The following is a 19,281-nucleotide window of genomic DNA, read 5'->3' as shown; positions in this document are numbered from 1 at the left end:
GGCAGAATATCATATCTGAAATCATAGACTTGACAACAGACACTTTTAAAAAAGAACCAGAATTCATAAGCTGATGATGGCCTTTTCATGAGGCAAACCAGGGCCAGTCAACAAACACATGAGAAAAAGCTCATCATCACTGATCATTAGAGAAATGCAAATCAAAACCACAATGAGATACCATCTCACTCCAGTCAGAAAGGCAATTATTTTGGAGAAACCAGAACGTTTTTACACTGCTGGTGGGAATGTAAATTAGTTCAACCATTGTGGAAGACAGTGTGGCAATTCCTCAAGGATCTAGAACCAGAAATACCATCTGGCCCAGCAATCCCATTACTGGGTATATACCCAAAGGAATACAAATCATTCTACTAGAAAGACACATGCACACATATGTTTATTGCAGCACTATTCACAATAGCAAAGACATGGAACCAACCCAAATGTCCATCAGTGATAAACTGGATAAAGAAAATGTGGTACATGTACACCATGGAATACTATGCAGCCATAAAAAATGAGGTCATATTCTTTGGAGGGACATGGATGAATCTGGAAGCCATCATTCTCAGCAAACTAACACAGGAACAGAAAACCAAACACTGCATGTTCTCACTCATAAGTGGAAGTTGAACAATGAGAACACAGGGACACAGGGAGGGGAACATCACACAAACAGGGTCTGTTGCAGAGTGGGGGGCGAGGGGAGGGAACTTAGAGGACAGGTCAATAGGTGCAGCAAACCATCATGGCACATGTATACCTATGTAACAAACCTGCACATTCTGCACATGTATCCTGGAAATTAAAATTTTTTTTTAAAAAAGGGAAAAAAATGGTCTTTTGGCACTGCTCCTGGGGATGCTTCCAGGGGTCACCAGAGCTTCCTCCTGTGCACTCCAGGGCAGGGCTGAGTCGAATGAATTGGGACAGGGACTTGGAGGAGGATGGCAGTGAGGGTGCAGCTCTCATGGAGAGCAAGCTGGAGAGGCGGCTGCAGGCAGGGCTGTGTCCTTTCTGAGATGGGCTTTCTTCTCAGGCCTTTCACTGTCCTGTCACGCCTCCTCCCACCCCCAGTGGACCCTTGATGCAAAGAAGCCCCTACTCTCCCCACTGCCTAATTTGGCTCTCCTTTGTCGCCAGAGAAGGTACTTTCTCTCTGTCTGGGACACCGTGCTGAGTTCTCCCGCTCCGTCCAGCCCCTTTGGGTAGCTGAGCCCTCCCATCCATCCCCTCCTTTGGGATTCACCACTTTCCTAAATGCTACTTTTCTGACTGCTTTGTCAGCTCCCCACACCGGGGCCCACAGAAAAGTAACCGCTCAGCCCAATGTCTGACATCTATGACCTGCGCTCACTTGGCTCAGAAGGAGAACAAGACAGGCATGAGGTGTCACTGCGGAGACAACATCAGAAGGTGGGGTTTTAGAGGCCAAAGTAAAGGTCATGAGTTGAGTTCAGAGGCCAGGCGATCAGGTAAATTGAGCACAGGGGGGCCAAAACAGCCCAGGATGAAGAACAGCAAAGATGCTCCTGGCTAGAGCTGGCGTGGGAACTGTACTAGTCTGTTTGCATTGCTATAAAGGAATCCTGAAGCTGGGTAGGTTTACAAGGAAAAGAAGTTTATTTGGCTCGCAGTTTGCAGGCTGCACAGGAAGCATGGCGCCAGCATCTGTTCTGGTGAGGGCTTCGTGGAGCAGCCAATCCTGGCAGAAGAAGAAGGGGAGCTGGTGTGTCACATGGTGAGAGAGAGAGCAAGAGAGAGAGAGGAGGGAGCTGCCAGGCCCTTTGTAACAATCAGATCTCACAGAAACTAACAAAGCAAGAACTCACTCATTACCGCAAGGGCAGTACCAAGACATTCATAAGGGATCTGTTCCCATGACCCAAACCCCTCCCACCAGGCCTCACCTCCAACACTGGGGATCATATTTCAACATGAGATTTGGAGGGCGCAAAGATCAAAACTGTATCCGAATAGGTGACCAGAGCGGGCCGGACCCTGGGACTGGGCCCAGTCTCTCACAGAGGGCAGGTTCTCAAGACCAGGAGCCCAGGATTACCACCAGACCAACTCAGGCACCGTCAGCCTTCTGACTATCCAGCTTGATTCAAAGAAGCTCATGGCTGTACATCTCCAGCAAGCAGCTAAGTTCTGCAGAGTTCTGGGAAGACAACTAGACCTGTGGTTCATAACCCAAGGATGTAATTCTGATTATAGTTTTTTCAAAATCCACATGCCAGGACTTCCCTCTGGACCTATCAAATCAGAATCTCAAATGATGAATTTGGGGTGGGATGCGCAGGCATATATGACTTTATTATTATTATTGCTATTATTAGGAGATAGGGTCTCACTTTGTCACCCAGGCTGGAGTGTAGTGGTATGATCCCAGCTCACTGCAGCCTCAGTCTCTTCAGTTCAAGTTATCCTCCTGCCTCAACCTCCTGAGTAGCTGGGACTACAGGTGCGTGCCACCATGCCTAGATAACTTTAAAATAAAATGTTTTGTAGAGACAGGGTCTTGCTATGTTGCCTATGCTGGTTTCAAACTCCTGGCCTCAGGTGACCCTTGTGCCTTGGCCTCCAAAGCATTGGGATTACAGATGTGAGCCACCGTGCCTGACTCACTAATGACTTTAGAATGCTGTCCAGGTGATTCAGATACAGCAGCCCACCACATCCCATCTCAAGATGGGCACTATCTTGGTTGTGTGATTTTGAGGCTAGAGACCAAGTTTTTTATCTTGCACTTAGCATAGTTCCTCATGCATGATAGGCCTAAAATGAATGAATGAATGAATGAACAGACACTTCTGGAGACTAAAAGAATGTGGACTATGTCAACAAATACAGGAAAAAAAACAGACTTTCCAGTTGTAAGCAAGTCTCCCAGTCACCCATTCACAGCATCAACAAATACAACAACACTAATGCGCATTTTATCTACTCGTGTGGCTTGGCAATATGTGGTATTACGGAACGAAAGAAGGATTTGTATTAGCATCATGGACGAGAGTGTAAAATACAAGAAGGCACTCCACCCACTCACAATTAATTATATAATCTGAGGCTTAACTCTGGCTTTGGAAATAATGGGAACCATAATTACATGTCCAAAGCCCAAAATGGAATCCCACAAGTGTTTGACAAGTAGAACATAAGGATGATGGAGTGGTTTACCCATAAGCTTGACCACAGGGCAACCCTGATGAGTCAGGATTTTAGGCCGTGGTAGGATTTTTCATTATCCTCCATTCTTCTGCAGTGAGTACACTGAGCTCAGTGCCACTTGATGGATGTGAATTGGTTTGTGAATTCAGGCTGGCCTGCTGTCTTCGTGCATCTGACCCGTATACAGAATAGCCATGCAAATTAGCATGGGGCTCGGGCCAGACAAAATTAATCCAGATCTAAAAGCAATAAAGTAAAAGGTGTCAAAGGGTAAAAGAAGAGGAAACTATGACTGGGAACAGTGACGCTTTATTTTTCAGGTTTCTCTGACTCATGTGATTTTTTTTTTCTTTTGTCAAGAGAAAACTCACAAATTTAGGAAAAGTTGGTCGGAATGTTTCCAAATATTTATGGGATGAGAAAAAACTGTTCATATTGAAAGCTGGATTAAGAGATTCAGATTTGGGCCATCCCTGATATCACATCTAAAGTGGGCCACCGTGCCAGCCCCTCGGTCTTGATCTCAGCACCCTGTTTCACCTGGACACAGTGGCCACAGTGGGTCATTTCATTCATTAGTTTTGATGGCATTTGTCTCTCTCATTGGACTGTAAGTTCCTCGAGGCTAAGAATCATGTCTGGGCACAGTGGCTCACACCTGTATTCCCAGCACTTCAGGAGGCAGATTGCTTGAGCCTAGGAGTTCAAGACCCGTCTGGACAGCATGGCTAAACCCCATCTCTACAAAAAATACAAAATGTACCCAGGAGTGGTGGTGAAGGCCTGTAGTCCCAGCTACTCAGGAGGTTGAGGTGGGAGAATTGCTTGAACCTAGGAGGTTGAGGCTGCAGTGAGCCATGAGAGCATGCCACGGCCCTCCAGCCTAGGTGACACAGCAAGACCCCGAGTCAAAAAGGAGAAAGAAAGAATCATGTCTGTCTTGCCCACCTCTTATTCCCAGTATGTGGCACACATATTCAATAAATGTAAATGCTCATGAAACTAATGATTGGACATTGCCTGAGGATTGCGGCAGCCTTCCTCTAATAAGAGCAGGCCACGAGGTTGTCAGTGCCCCAGGCCTACGGTTTGCAGTGTGCCTGCACCTCATAGAACTCCCTGATGGCCTTGAAGCTCTCACCTTTCTGCTCTGACCCAGGATACCTTGAACAGTAATTCGGTTTTCTTTTATTGACCAGGGCAAGCTGCCTGAGAAATGGAGATAAAAGGCAGAGGCACACAGGCAAACCCAAGAAGGAAAGGCAGGGACTGGTTTAAAAATGGGCCGGATTCAGAGGGCAGATGATCAAGGGAGAGCCAGGTATGCAGTCCCAGGCCTGAGGGGCCAGATGGAAGACCATATGAAGGGCAAGGAGTCAGGCAGAAGGCCAAGGTTACAGCGAAGGAGACGTGGGCACTGAGCTACCCTCTTTCACAGAGCACGCCACTTCTGTGCTTTCTGTATGGGCAGTAGCAATAAAAGCAGTAGCAATCATAATAACAAACATGGACTGAACTCTTACTATGGGTACTGTGCTGTGCAGAGTATCCTCCTTATGGGAGTAATTGATCCATGCTAAGGATTGGTCATTGATAGAGGTCAGAGGTTAAAGAGGTGAGGGTTTGACAGTCAGGATGGTATTTGTGCTGGAGAACTAGGAATGCCAAATCCCCTGTCAATCGGTCCTCCTCCCATGAGGTTTGATTGTGTGTAATAACACAAGGGGAATAAGTCTAAAAACACACAAGGAATAGCAATCAAATTACCACTGTATTGTTATTTCCCAACTGCCCCCAACAGATGCCCGCTGGTTAAGCTTCACTGGAGCCTGTGGTTGAGGCTTAAGGCCAAACAGACCTCCTAATCCACCACCAAGACATCCCCTGCAAGAAAATAAAACTCATGGTACTAACACATTAGGAATGTTTGTAGAGGAAAAAAAGAGGATGAAGGAAGGCTTGTTAGGTAGAGCACAGCCCTGACCTAACTGTGGAAGCCAGCAGTATCCCGAATGAGGCGGATCAGAAGGGAGACTCCTGGAGTGTCCATCACATTGCAAGCAGCAATCCCATCCATCATCAAAGGAGGCCAACAGGTGGCCTCTGGGTCTGACTGTCCTGATAGCAGCGCTTCCTTGGAGGAGTCTGTCTCACAAGAAGCAGCAAGGCCAGGAGGCAGGTGAATGGGCACAAGCATGAAGACATGGGAGGGAAGCATCCCTCCCCAACAGTAGTAGTAGTAAAAATAATGACGATCAATATTTCAATATGATCACTTTCAGAGTGCATTTAAATGTATTGTTTAATCTTTATAACAATCATATTGGATAGCTGCTATTAGTCTCGGAATTAGCAGATTGGTTAAGATTGCAAAGTAGGTGGCAGAGAGAGCATTCACTATCAAGAGGGCAAAGCCCACCAGCTTGCTGTCCAACACACTGGTTGCTAAGTGAATCTAGCTGGGGGAAATACATTGGATCTAAGCACAAAGCCTGACACTGTGCCAGGTGTCCCGCTCTGCCAGGAAGTGACGGTTCTCCTTACCTACCATTGCTGGTCCTTCTAGGGACCTACCTCTAACACACTGGCTGACTCCCATTTACAGAAAATTCTTGATCTCACTGGGCCTTTCCAATTTATGATTATATATAACTTAAAATTTTTCCAGTCTTCCATTAATTCCCAAACACAGAGATGACTCACTAATTGAGGATTTATGGCAACAAATGCCATCTAGATAGATCGGTATAACAGCTTTCACTGTAAGTAAACCAGCATGGTCTAGGTGCTGGAATAGACAGATCAGTGAAATAGACCTAAGAATACTGTTACTTGTTATAAAGAAAAGATGACATTTCAAATAACTGATAGAAAGCATGGATTATATAACAAATTATTATCAAATAATGGATTTGCAAGAAGAATAATTCAATTATATCTTTACCTGATTCCTTATTATCAACATACAGATGCATCAAACAAAGCCAGAAATGTACTGGGTGAAAACACAGATGAATATTTGTATAATCTTGGAACGAGGAGTTTTCTTACCCCAAGATTATCTTGATACAATATACAATTTTAAATTTCCTGTGGCAAAAGATCACAAATGACATTTAAACAGAAATAAAGAACTGGAGAAAAATTATTTGCAAATGGTATGATGGACCGCATTAATACCTTTACTATATACAGAGCTCCTACAAATCAATAAAAAGAATTAAAGAGCCCAATAAAAATGAGAAAAGATACATGTAGGCTGCTTATAAAAGAAGAAATGCCAAACATATGATAAGATATTCAACATTGGCCGGGCATGGTGGCTCACGCCTGTAATCCCAGGACTTTGGGAGGCCGAGGCGGGCAGATCACGAGGTCAGGAGATCGAGACCATCCTGGCTAACATGGTGAAACCCCGTCTCTACTGAAAATACAAAAAAATCAGCTTGGAGTGGTGGCGGGCACCTGTAGTCCCAGCTACTCGGGAGGCTGAGGCAGGAGAATGGTGTGAACCCGGGAGGTGGAGCTTGCAGTGAGATCGAGCCACTGCACTCCAGCCTGGGCAACAGCAAGACTCCGTCTCAAAAAAAAAAAAAAAAAAAAAGATATTCAACCTTAAGTTTGAACTATATTAATATTCACAAATAAAATAATAAATGAAACAGTAAAGTGTGTGTGTGTGTCTGTGTCTGTGTCTGTCTTTGTCTTTGCCTATCAAATACAAAGCATAAAGAGACTGAGAAAACCTACTGTTGAAATGGGTATTCTCATGCCCTGATGGTTGCTTAGTTTTTACGTAAATTGGCATCATTCTTCTGAAGGGCAGTCTGGAAATACATACCACAGCTTAAAATATGCACACTTACCCTTAGCCCAAGAATGGCAATTCAACAAATTTAATTATTTTGATTGTGGTAAAATATATATACTATAACATTTACCATTTTAACCATTTTACAGGTAAATGTAAAATATTTTTGTTCTAGTTTATTTGTAAAAAAATATTTTACATATCTGTACACATATACTCAAATTACCACTTTATTGTTATTTCCCAATTGCCCCCAACAGATGCTCACTGGTTAAGTTGCGTTGCAGCCTGTGGTTGAGACTTAAGGCCAAACAGACCTCCTAATCCACCACTAAGACATCCCTTGCAAGAAAATAAAACTCATGGTACTAACACATCAAGAATGTTTGTAGAGGAAAAAAAGAGGATGAAAGAAGGCTTGTTAGGTAGAGCAGAACCCTGCCCTGACTGTGGAAGCCAGCAGTATCCGGAATGAGGCGGATCAGAAGGGAGATTCCTACAATTCTATCTCGGACACACATATATTTTTTAAGGTTAATTACAGCTTCAATTTTACTTGTTCAAGCTGTGAGGCAACTAACATTTTAACCATTTGTGAGTATGCAGCTCAGTGGCATTAAGCAGATTCACATTGTGCAATCATCACCACTGTCCATCTCCAGAACATTTTTTTAATCTTCCCCAAGTGAAACTTTGTACCTATTAAACACTAACTCTCAGCCAGGTGCAGTGGCTCATGCCTGTGATCCCAGTACTTTGGGAGGCCAAGGCAAGGGGATCCCTTGAGACCAGAAGCTTGAGACTAGCCTGGGCAACATAGTGAGAACCTGTCTCTACAAAAAGTAATTTTAAAAAAAATTAGCCGGGTGTGGTGGTGTGCGTCTGTAGTCCCAGCTACTTGGGAGGCTGATGCAGGAGGATTGCTTGAGTCCAGGAGTTCCAGGTTGCAGTGAACCATGATCACGCCATTATATTCCAAGTTAGACAACAGTGTGAGACCCTCTCTCAAAAGTAATAATAGTAATAAAATAAAAGCAAAAAATCGAACACTAAAATCTCATTCCTCCCACCACCCTAGCCCCTGTCAACCACCATCCTACTTTCCGTGTCTATGAATTTGACTATTCGAAAGATTTATCTTAAGAAGATAATTGTACAACAGTAAAATACATGTGTATGAAAGATATACCCATTCATTCAAAAATATTTCCTGAGTCCTTACTCTGTGGTAATAAACAAGATAGAAGAGGTAACTAGTGTCATGCCCAAGTCATGATCCCGAGAAAGAAAGTAGAACGTAAACAAGCATGCAAGCAATGAAACATTCGGTTGGGATAAGCAATTACAAAGAAGATAAACAGATCAACGTGATAGTAATTTTAGTGGGGGCGGGGGGGTACTTTAGGTTTTTCAAGCACTGTTTATAATAGCAAACAAATTAGAAAAAGCTAAATGTCTAAGGAACATTCCTGCTAAGGCGTTGAGTCCACCTGGCCGGAAGTCAGCATATGACAGTTCATCTCAGACAGTAAGAACCTTTCTCAGAACTAACTCCATTAATTCAACGTGCCTTCTGTAGAGCATTTTCCTGGAGAGAAAGTTTCCAACATTTGGGGGTAGAGAATAATTTAGCAGGGGTACAGGCCAATGCTTCTTTATTCTGAGAAGGAATGTGTAGATGACAGTTTCAAGTGTTTGATGTCCAACCCTCCTAAAACTGTAAAATAGCAGTGGGCTGATCAAGACACTGATCTAAATCTTGTTTTGTGGTTTTACTTTTGTTCTGGCAGGCTTAGCAACACTGGGAAAAAAAAATTACAGTGTGTGCAAGGGAAACAGATTCTTTCCTCCTTCTTGACTAACTGACAAGTTGGAGATCAGGCACAAGTAAAGAGTGATGGCATTGCTTGTGATATAGCTGGGTTACATGGAACAATTTAAACAGCATGAAGGGCCTGGCCTACCCTTAGCTTAGGCAGGAAATTCAAGGGTAATATAACACTTTGCTGTTAAGTAATGCCATTGGATTAAAAGCATGTTCAGGATGACTTTTGGCTTTAACTTGGAATTTCTGTTTCATTTGCTTCCAAAAAGAACTTTTTTTTTCTCCTTAAAGTTCTTAACTTGTATTTCAAAAGTTCTTGTCACTGTATAAATATGATATCTACAAGCTGGCCTTGAATAAAAACTGTATGCCATAGAATATGCTGAAAAACAAATTTGGGATATAAGTTTTAGCTGGAAACGTCTGCAGCAGCAGCTTTGCATAATGTAAAGAGTAAGTCGCAGGTCAGACGTATGAACCCTCCTACCTATTAGCTATGTGACCTTGGGTGGATGAATTAACCTTTCAGATTATAAAAGGGGAAACACCATAGTACCCACTCAGAGGTTCTCTGTGAGGATAAAATACAAGCACATGAACTAGCACACAGTAGGGCTTTTTTCTTCTTTCCTAGGCTTCATAACTGAGTGTGGCATAACTGACCTGGAAGAACAAAGGACTAAAATGAGAAAGTGAAATGTAGTTTTGTCTGAGTAACTTGAACATGGTCCGATCGATCTTTCTTTTGGTTTTAACCCATGTTCCCTCGTGCTACCTGAGAAGCTGAGTTTCGGCATGAGTTGAATTTCTGTCTTTAGTTTCAAAAGGATTTACACTAACTAGAGCATCGCTAGATAACTCAGGGTGATGAGAGAGACTCATACCCATGAGAGAAATCGCTGCAGGATCTGAGGATGTTTAGCAGGGAGAAGACTGTGTGGGAAGAGCAGAGCTATCTCCAAAATATTTGTAGGGTAATATCATTTGCAAAAGAAATTAGATTTATTCTGCATGATTTCAAAAGTGGAGACTTATTTTGGTTTTATAGATAGAAGACATTTATGAAAAATAAGATTGTTACCCAGGCACGGTGGCTCCCACCTGTAATTCCAGCACTTTGGGAGGCAGAGGCAGGAGAATCACTGGAGGCCAGGAGTTCAAAACTGGCCTGGAGCTGGGCACGGTGGCTCACGCCCGTAATCTCAGCACTTTGGGAGGCCTAAGCAGGTGGATCAATTCGAGACCAGCTTGGCCAAGGTGGTGAAACCCCGTCTCTACTAAAAATACAAAAATAACCCGGGCGTGGTGGCACACGCCTGCAGTCCCAGCTACTTGGAAGGCTGAGGCAGGAGAATAGCTTGAACCTGGGAGGCAGTGCTTTCAGTGAGCCAAGATCTCGCCACTGCACTCCAGCCTGGGTGACAGAGCGAGACTCCATCTCAAAACAAAACAACAACAACAAAAAATAGCCTGGGCAACATAGCAAGAACCCATCTCTGTAAAAAAATTTTAAAAATTAGCCAGGTATGGTGGCACATGAGTAGTCCCAGCTGCTCAGGAGGCTGAGATGGGAGGATCCACTTGAGCCCAGGCGTTAGAGACTGCAGTGAGCTATGATGGTACTACTGCACTCCAGCCTGGGCAACAGAGTGGATCCTTGTCTCTAAAAAATAAATTGATTACTTTAAAAAAAAATTTAAAAAATCTAAGGTAGAAAGGGTCCCATCACTAAGGGATCCTATCAGAGAATCGTTATGCACTCCCTAGGGACCATACAAGGAATTCTGTATTGGAAAAGGGTTGAATGGGGTGACTTCAAGGGTTCTTTTTCAGGCCAGAGAGGCTGCAATTCAGATGGCTCTGTAAATGCAAGGTTTTACCACAGGAACTTAAGGCAGAACAGGCATAGCGAGGTGTAAGGCACACGCAGGAGCACACAGATTGTGCTAATGCATGAACTTTAACCTTCTCTAACAAAAGAATGTCATGCCACATTGGGGAAAAAAAAAAAAAAAAGGTCTTCCACTGCTAGAAATGAAAACATTCATACTTTAGTGTATCGTATTTTATAGGTTCATGTAGACACAGGGGCCAAATGAAACTAAACCAAGATCTTAGGCATTAAGTTACATTTTAATTTTACCTTTTCCCCTCTGTGATTCTGACATAAGCAGTAAAAATGAACCTAGACCTTTGACCTGACCGACAGATATACTTTTTAATTAAAAAAATTTTTTGCCATTCACCTGCGAACCTCTACTGATTGTTTCAGAGTCTTGGTCAACTGCTTTTAACAGCGAAACATTAAAGCCACTGCGAGAATAAACAGGAAGCTGGTGTTTAGGTGGGAGTTCCTAGGAATTTTATACCGCTGACCACAGAGGCCAAAAGAGAAAGGAAATAGGAAAAACAGTGCAAATACCTGGGTGACTAATGACTGCACAGCTCAGCTGGCTTTTCTGAACATTTCATGGGATGTCTCTCCAGGGGAAACACCCTGAAAATTTTTCAGGACTCCGGGTGGCATTGAAGGGCCAGAGAGGAGTGTTTACTGCACGCTGTTGGCTGGCTGGTTTTGTGGGTTTTGTTCACCGTCTACTGGGCAGAGAGTCTTTCTGCCGATGTCGCCAGATGCCTCTCTCCAAGCGAATGACCCATTTGCATGCGTGGTGCAGACATTTTCTAGAGCTCCAGGGCTCCCAGGCCTCCCGATTGTAAAGGATCTTAGGGCCACCCCTTTCCTTGTTCACATGGACAGCGCCTAAGAGGATTTAGAATCAAGAGGGCACATTTGCACTGCCTTGTTCTGAAGAGGCAGCTGGAGCGCGGACCGGCCTGGCGCAACCCACCGCGGGTCCCGGGGGATGGCATTGTCCTCGGAGGGGCCGCCACAGGGGCTCCATTGTGAGCGGGGCCGGCCTTTTTCTCCTGCCCTCTGTCTCCCCGGGCCTCCCCTCACCACCCCCACCCCTCCTCCACGCAGACTTTTCTCTCAAGCTGCCGGCATCCCAGGCTGCCGCATTTCCAACGCAGGGGAGCGGTGAGGCTCCGGGCTGGCCATCTGCACGCGGAGATTGACAGCAGCCCCGGAAGGTCAGCGCCTGAACCATTTCTGTCTGAACAGCAGGCCACCCAGGCCTCGCAAGCAAAACAGGGACATCTGCTCCCCTTAATTTAGAACACTGGTTCTAATTTCTCCGAAGCCCCTTGCTTAACGCCCTCCTCAGGCTGCGGGGGAAGGGGCGAGGAGGGGCAGGGCAGACGCGGCTGCCCGCCCCCGGCTCCGCAGCTCCCGGGGAGAGCAGCTGAGTCTGGCGGGAGTAGGGAGGGGGGTTGGGGTGCGGAGCCTGGTCACTCACGTGACCCGGGTGAAGTGGTGCGGGGGAGGGGCGGGAGGGCGGAGTGGGCGCCGGGCCTACCACGCCTGGGACGCACAAATACAGCGGGGTCTGCAGAGGAGCAAGCTGCGCTGGCCCGGGAGGCCCTTCTCCTGGGGCAGATGGATTTCAGACTGCCCCCGCCCCTTGAGGGGAAGATCAAGGGAATGGGCAGAAGAGTATATTGCCACTACAGTGGAGAGGGGGATTCACCTCTGCCCTTGGCCTCGTGCGGGTCCCTGGGCTGGGACAAAGTCCTGCCTGGGTAGTTGACATCAAAATTAATCGTGCCTTGGCTGCTTTGTGTGGGCAAAAGGATGAAAGAATTACACTTCTGTTGCGCTTCCACCGCTAGATCATAAGCTCCTTGTAAACACACTGCATCTGTGTCTCTAGCATCTTCCACAAATGTTTGGAGAATAGATTAATGTGTGGGGGGGGCGAGGTCCCTGTGAACTCTAACTGTGCTCTTTTTCTGTATGACAGAAAAGGAGACATTGCAGAGAATCAACCTGTGTCTGTAGCTAGAGATTCGCTAATTACTTTGTTCCCTCTTTTCCTCCCTCCCTCCCTTCCTCCTTTCCTTTCACTAACATTTTGATGGGTGCCCCGTGTGTGCTGAAGATCAGGCAATGGACCAGAGATACAAGAAACGAGACTCCTAGCCCTTGAGATGCTCATCATGTGGTGAGGGGTGCTGCATACAAGCAAACAGCTCACCAGGGCTCTGGGTGACAAGTGCCATGGATAGCGGTAGGGCGGCCCTCAGCCTAGCTCCTGGGGAGGGAGGATGTCCAGGTGGAGGCTGGAAGGGTGAGTAGAAAGTTACCGGGAGAAAGGCCCTTTGCCCACATAGGTCTCTCTGCATAGCCCACCCCAATCCACTCCCCTCCCGCTCATTCCTCAGGCCTCAGATGAAATGTCACTTCCCTGGTGCCTGGGCAAGATCAGTTCCTCCAGTTACAGGATCCTATAGCTCTTTTGTCTTCTCTTTTGTAATACTCATCACATGTACAACTGGGCAAAGTTCACCCTCCCCACTGGACTGTAAGTTTTGTGAGGCAGACACTGGCCATTCTGTTCATGGATGGAAACGCCACACCCAGCACCGTGCCTGGCCGCTCATGCCCCATAAATACTTGTTGAGCCAATGAATAGTCTGACTCCTTTTAGTGAGAAACCCATGCATACATTTTCTGTTTGGGATGCCAGGACAAGCTGTGATGGCTGCACTCTGAATACCAGTGGGAATTGCTTGGTGCCAAGGGGCTGTGATTTCAAATGTAGTATTTTGTGATATTCTGCACCTCGGTGATTTTGAAACTGCCTTCTTCCAAATGAGTGTCAAGCAGATGCTTCTCAAAAAGGGATCCTCAGGTAAACAGGTTTCTTTACCACAGGATTTCACAGAGCCTGTGATGCACTCATGTGCACTGTCCTCAGGTAAATAGTTTGTTGAAGAAGCATCTAGTAACATTTGCAACTGGGGGCTATCGATGAAGCTCAATGTTAACTTTGTGGCACCATTTCCCCCCAACTCCTCCTAGGCTCTGAGAGATAGAAGGAGCTGGGATCAAGGGATCTGTACAAGATTAATTTGCCATAATAAAGGTCAACTCCTTCCCCTTGATTTCTTTGTCACACCATGTGACAAATTGTTGTTTTGACAAACAGAGCATTGAGGGAGGCTGAGGTGGACAGATCAGCTGAGGTCAGGAGTTCGAGACCAGTCTGGCCAACATGGTGAAACCCCATCTCTACTAAAAATACATAAGTTAGCTGGGCATGGTGGCATGAGTCTATAGTCCCAGCTACTCGGGAGGCTGAGGAAGGAGAATCGCTTTAATCTGAGATGTAGAGGCTGCAGTGAGCCAAGAGTTTACCATTGCACTCCAGCTTGGGCAACAGAGCCAGATTCCATCTCAAAAAAAAAAAAAAGCATTGAAGATGTAGATTAAGGAGGCATTGGGGTACTCTATAGTGTCACCTGAGTTTAAATCCAGCTGTGGCACTTCTTAGCTATATGACTTTGGAGGACTTCCTTAGCATCTCTGTGCCCAGGTACTTTATTTGTACATAGAGATAATAGTTTCTAATTTACAGTCTTGTTAAGACTTTAAAAGGTCTTATAGGCATGTAGAATTCTCATGGTAGATATAAATTTTATTTAAATTGCTAATAATTGGTTAATTAAAAATTAAATATCTAACCTCTAATAGGTTAATTTAACTAATTAAACCTGATGTATTAATGGAGAGGGATCACAGTGGCCGATAGTCTGAGGGACTAGGTTTTCTCTGCTTGCTGCCTTTGAGCTTGAGTGAAGCCTTCTGCGCGCTGGCCATTTGTTGCTTTTCCAGCTAGAAGGATTCCAAGTCTTCAACAGCATTACTGAGCTCTTCCTCTCAATAAGTTTAAGTTGTAATTTCATTACACTTCATTCTCAAATAGAAGAGTTGAGCAGCTGTGTAGCAAGATCCAGAATACTTTGTTTACAATCAGTTTTCCAAGGATTGGCTTAGTAGCCAGTGGCAAGTTTCTCAGCAACAGGTTTATGAGCCAGAGAAGCATATTTTTTTTTGGAGACAGGGTTTCGCTCTGTTGCCCAGGCTGGAGTGCAGTGGTGCAATCATAGCTCAGTGCAGCCTTGAACTCTTGGGCTCAAGTGATTCTCCTTCCTCAGCCTCCTTATTAGCTGGGACTACAGGTGTACACCACCACGCTTGGCTAATTTTTTAATATTTTGTAGAGAAGGGGGTCTTACTATGCTGCCCAGGCTGGGTTTAAACTCTTGGCCTCAAGCAATCCTCCTGCCTTGGCCTCCAGAGGACCATATTATTTTAAACAATAGAGACTGTTTGCAATGAAAAAGAAAATAGAACCGTACCTTATTTGTTGTAGCTTAATTTGGCCGTAAAAGAATCAATACTGTATTTTCAGAGAAGAAAAATTTTCAGGGGCCATATATGAGAACACAGTGTAAAAATTCACATTATTTTCAAACTGTATTTGAACCACCCAGTCTAAAAGAAAGTTGCTTCTGGAAAGTCAAAGATGCTCTGGAAATGAGTGAAGATATGCTTTCTTACCCATGTGTATAAAATGAACAGTTTTATTCTTTCAACTCTTTATTTTCTCTATAGGATATTAACTAAGGCTGCATGTGCTAGACTAGATGTCTGGAGTAAATCTGTTTTCAGATATAATCTCTGGAGCATTCATGAAACCTTCGTATTTTGACAGAGAAAGCAAAGAGCATATTTTGCAAATGCTGGCTCTGTTCATGGATGGAATGGTGCTTGAAACAAGTATCCTGCTGACATTACTTAACTCTTACAGGGGTCATTACTTAGGGATCAGCAATTTGCTAAAGATGAACATATTCTAAGAAGATGGTTTTCAAGCAATAACCAATTTTAAATCTGGACTGTGCATCAGGCACCTCTTGGGTATGACTTCAGTGCCTTTGGGTGTTCCTTGTCCCTCGTTCCAGCTACTGATGCAGGTTCTGAGCAGCTTCCTGCTGGGTCCTTGCCTCATGCCTTGCCTCACACCTCTACTGGAGCTTCCAGAGTCTGCCCTGGAGCTTCTCTGAGCCATAGGGGGCCCATACATTCTGCCCAACCTAGGAGTGAGCAATGGAGTCTAAGTGCTAATGGATTAATGTTTTCCTTTCTTCCCCTAGATGGACAGCCCTGAAACATCTTTCATGCAACTCTTCAGGCAGCCCAGGAAGAGCCAGGAACCATTCGCCAGGAGCTGTGGCCAACTTAATAACTCATCCTTGTATTGGTTTCCATCCTCTGTCCTTCATCCATCTTGTCTCTTACTCCTACTCGCTGGATCACACATCCCAATAAGTATTTGCACTCAAGCCTTTGTCTCAGGATCTGCTGTCTGGAGGACCCAGACTAAGTTCAAGTCATTTTTGTTTTTGTTTTTGTTTATGTTTTTTGAGATGGAATCTCACTCTGTTGCCCAGGCTGGAGTGCAGTGGTGTGATCTGGACTCACTGCAACCTCCGCCTCCCAGGTTCAAGTGATTGTCCTGCCTCAGCCTTGTGAGTAGCTGGGATTACAGGTGCAGGCACCACGCCTGGCTAATTTTTGTATTTTTAATAGAGACAGGGTTTCACCATGTTGGTCAGGCTGGTCTCAAACTCCTGACCTCGTGATCCGCCCGCCTCGGCCTCCCAAAGTGCTGGGATTACAGGCATGAGCCACTGAGTCCAGCTGCCATTTTTTTTTTTTTTTAACCAAATGGAGTTACACTGTCTAGGCTATCTTCACACACCCCCACCATCTCAGGCAGTTTTCCAAATGCAGAAAGCTCAGCCCTCTTTTCACCACGTGCATCTGCATCTTGCTGTGTGCATGAAATGGGTGATGGGATAACCTGTCTCCTTGCATTGGATGTGGTGGGTCTCAGGGAGAGTGCTGAGTCATGGTGACTTGGCAACAGTCACAGCGGGACCCAGAATGGAGTTTGCAGTGCAGATACAGCAACTGGTTGGGAACTCTGGCCCTGTGCTTTTGTCTGCTAACTTTAACTTGGCTCTGTGTTATTTTTCCAAGCCATATTTTTAACTTCCTCCTAAGTTTTTTTATTTGTTAATTTCATCCTGCTCTATTTGTGGATTTGAGGGGTATAAATAAGCAAAGATCGGTGTGAGGAGACCTTTTTAAAAAACCATGTCTAAAAGTCCCAAAGTCATGTTGAATACTCTTACTATATGATGCGACTTTTAAAAAATGATGAGAAAATTGTGATTTTGAAAAATAAAAGTGTAAAAACTTAACTGTCTTCATTTGGAGATGATTTATTGAATTTATTTAATCACTAACAAGCCTGGAATAAGATTATGCCATCCGCAGCAGAGAATTATACAACTTTGAACAACAGTTCTGGCATGCTATGGGGACCTTGTAGAGACCCAGTATCTGACCATGGGACACAAAGTGACCATGAGGCCAAAGCAGCCCATCAGGAGCTGGGTTCTGTCAGAACCACTATGTCATGTCATTGGATAGGCCCTGGAACAATCCATTGTAAGACTGAACTGGTACATCTGGAATTAAACCTAAGCAGGACCAGAGGGCACAGTCAAGCTGCACAATAGCCATCCACTATTACTATACCAGCTCTTCCCTCTCAGCTCACGCCCATGGCCATATGTAAGACCCTTATGATTAGCTGATTCAAGAGGAAGGAGCTCAAGCTTCCTTCATGGATGGGTCAGCTCTGTACATCTGTGCAAGCTGAAAATGAATGGGAACTGCACTACAGCCCTATTCAAGGGTGGTCTAAAAAGACAGTGGATGGTGGTGTCCCTGGTCATACCCCTTGTTTTGAAAGAGAAGTGGCCTGGGGTTGTGATATATGCAGACTTATGGGCCATACCAAATGGCTTGACCAAATGGGCAGGGGCCTAGAAGGAGACAGATTGGCAGATTGGTCACAAGGAGGTCTGGAGTAGAGACACGTGCACGGACTACAGGAGTGTTGAAGGTCTTTGTATCATATGTTAACACCCACGAGAGAGGCACTAAACATACAGATAGACAAAATGACTAACCAGTTGATAGCAGTCTCTGTCATCATCCACTCCAGTGCTGGCATGACAGTGCATGAATAGAATAGCCATGGTGGCAGGTATGGAAGCTATGCATGGGCCCTCCAGTGTTGGCTCCCACTTACCAAAGCTTTTCCAGCCACTGATACTGCCAAACGTCTAACATTCTAGCAGCAGAGTGATACTGGGGTCCCAGTAGAGCCTATCCCTCAGGAGACCAACTGGACACTCTGGCAAATTCACTACACTGGATACCTTCCACCCTGGAAGAAATAGCAATTCATCTTAACCTGAATGGGCACATATCCATATCCTGGGCATGGGTTCACATTTCCTGCCCTTAGCATTTTGGCCAGCACCACTATTCAAGGGATTCCATGGTGTTAAATCCACTTTCATGGAGTCTGTATAATACCACATCGGGGCAAGAAGTCCACTTTTCAGCAAAGGAGTTGTTAGGATGGGTGCACGCCCATGGACTCCACTGGTTCTAGCATATGCTACAACACCCAGGGGCTTCAAGCCCCATAAAGCAATGGTATAGACAGACCTGTTGGGACTTAGCCAATATGCCAGCTCAAAAGTGATGCCTTGTCAGGATGGAGCACCGTTCTCCAGGAGGCAGAATACATCTTAAATCAAAGACCTTTACATGGCACTGTGTTCACATGGGTAAAATACATGAGTCCAGGAACCAAGGAGTGGAAACAGGAGTGTCTCTGCCAGCCATCACTCCCAGTGACCTACTTGGAGAATCCTCCAAACACTGAGCTCTGTGGGTTTTGAGGTACTCATTTTTTAAGGGAGAATGCTTCTGACAGGTGACACAGCAACAGCCCATTGAATCATAGCTGTGGCTGATCCATAGGCACTGCTTGCACCAAGGGGACCACAGGCAAGAAAGAGGAGTCGCCATCTTGGAAGGGATAATTGAACCTGATCATCAAAGTCATCAGGAAGAGGGAAGTCTACTGTAACATACAAAGAAGGGAAGAATACACGTATGATCTCAGTGATTTACTTAGGTGCCTCTCAGTACTTTCTTCTCCGATTTTTTTTTTTATTATACTTTAAGTTCTAGGGTACATGTGCATAACGTGCAGGTTTGTTACATATGTATACTTGTGCCATGTTGGTGTGCTGCACCCATCAACTCGTCAGCACCCATCAATTCGTCATTTATATCAGGAAACCATCATTCTTCTTCTCCGATTTTTAAAGAAAATAGACTGTAGCCTGTGAAGGGCATAATGACCAGGAAGTTCAGACTCCTCAGGGATGAGCAACTGGTCTTAACACCAGGAAAGCCACAGACATCAGAAGAGGTGCCTGTTGAGAGTGATGGAAATCTTCAATGGATAACAGAGGAGAGAGAAGATAAGTGTTAGTATCACCCTTACGTCAGCTCTAGCATCAGGATCTATAATTTGTCCCACTACTCTTCCTTTTATAAGTTCCTACTAGGAACAGAGGCTCACTAGTATCTTGAAGGAAACTTTCCCAGAGTCTATAAGAGAAT

This window comes from Colobus angolensis, unplaced genomic scaffold (genome assembly GCF_000951035.1).
Source record: "Colobus angolensis palliatus isolate OR3802 unplaced genomic scaffold, Cang.pa_1.0 Scaffold414, whole genome shotgun sequence".
Taxonomy (NCBI): Eukaryota; Metazoa; Chordata; class Mammalia; order Primates; family Cercopithecidae; genus Colobus; species Colobus angolensis.
This window is presented reverse-complemented; position numbering follows the sequence as displayed.